We start from the raw sequence: 1,510 nt of genomic DNA, 5'->3' as shown, positions 1-1,510 counted from the left end.
TTAAACACAGGCCGGAGAGGAGCGTCAGGGCCAGGCTCCTCAAACATGGACAGAGTGTCGCCCTTAACACAGACCAAGCGGAGGACGGCCGCCTCCCTAAATACAGGCCGAACCGGAGCGCGAGTGTCGCTCCTTAAACACGGACCGAGTGGAGGACGGCCGCCTCCTTAAACACAGGCCGAACAAAATGACACAAAGTGTCAACTGCGAATGTTGTCCATCCAAGGAAGGAGCGTGATGCCCGGCCGGCTCCTTAAACACAGGCCGAGAGTCGCCCCGGACGGTCCGCCTCGCGGCGCCCGTCTGCTCGGATAAAATGACACAAAGTGTCAACTACGAATGTTGTCCATCCAAGGAGGGAGCGTGATGCCCGGCCGGCTCCGAAAACACAGGCCGAGAGTCGCCCCGGACGGTCCGCCTCGCGGCGCCCGTCTGCTCGGATAAAATGACACAAAGTGTCAACTGCGAATGTTGTCCATCCAAGGAAGGAGCGTGATGCCCGGCCGGCTCCTTAAACACAGGCCGAGAGTCGCCCCGGACGGTCCGCCTCGCTGCGCCCGCCCGCTCGGATAAAATGACACAAAGTGTCAACTACGAATGTTGTCCATCCAAGGAAGGAGCGTGATGCCCGGCCGGCTCCTTAAACACAGGCCGAGAGTCGCCCCGGACGGTCGCCTCGCGGCGCCCGTCTGCTCGGATAAAATGACACAAAGTGTCAACTACGAATGTTGTCCATCCAAGGAGGGAGCGTGATGCCCGGCCGGCTCCGAAAACACAGGCCGAGAGTCGCCCCGGACGGTCCGCCTCGCGGCGCCCGTCTGCTCGGATAAAATGACACAAAGTGTCAACTGCGAATGTTGTCCATCCAAGGAAGGAGCGTGATGCCCGGCCGGCTCCTTAAACACAGGCCGAGAGTCGCCCCGGACGGTCCGCCTCGCGGCGCCCGCCCGCTCGGATAAAATGACACAAAGTGTCAACTACGAATGTTGTCCATCCAAGGAAGGAGCGTGATGCCCGGCCGGCTCCTTAAACACAGGCCGAGAGTCGCCCCGGACGGTCGCCTCGCGGCGCCCGTCTGCTCGGATAAAATGACACAAAGTGTCAACTACGAATGTTGTCCATCCAAGGAGGGAGCGTGATGCCCGGCCGGCTCCGAAAACACAGGCCGAGAGTCGCCCCGGACGGTCCGCCTCGCGGCGCCCGTCTGCTCGGATAAAATGACACAAAGTGTCAACTACGAATGTTGTCCATCCAAGGAGGGAGCGTGAGGCCCGGCCGGCTCCGAAAACACAGGCCGAGAGTCGCCCCGGACGGTCCGCCTCGCGGCGCCCGTCTGCTCGGATAAAATGACACAAAGTGTCAACTACGAATGTTGTCCATCCAAGGAGGGAGCGTGATGCCCGGCCGGCTCCGAAAACACAGGCCGAGAGTCGCCCCGGACGGTCCGCCTCTCGAGGCGCCCGCCCGCTCGGATAAAATGACACAAAGTGTCAACTACGAATGTTGTCCA

The sequence above is a fragment of the Syngnathus leptorhynchus genome, unplaced genomic scaffold, assembly GCF_054491065.1.
Source record: "Syngnathus leptorhynchus isolate UIUO unplaced genomic scaffold, UIUO_Slep HiC_scaffold_46, whole genome shotgun sequence".
In the NCBI taxonomy this organism is placed as follows: Eukaryota; Metazoa; Chordata; class Actinopteri; order Syngnathiformes; family Syngnathidae; genus Syngnathus; species Syngnathus leptorhynchus.
Note: the sequence above shows the minus strand (reverse complement) of the source record.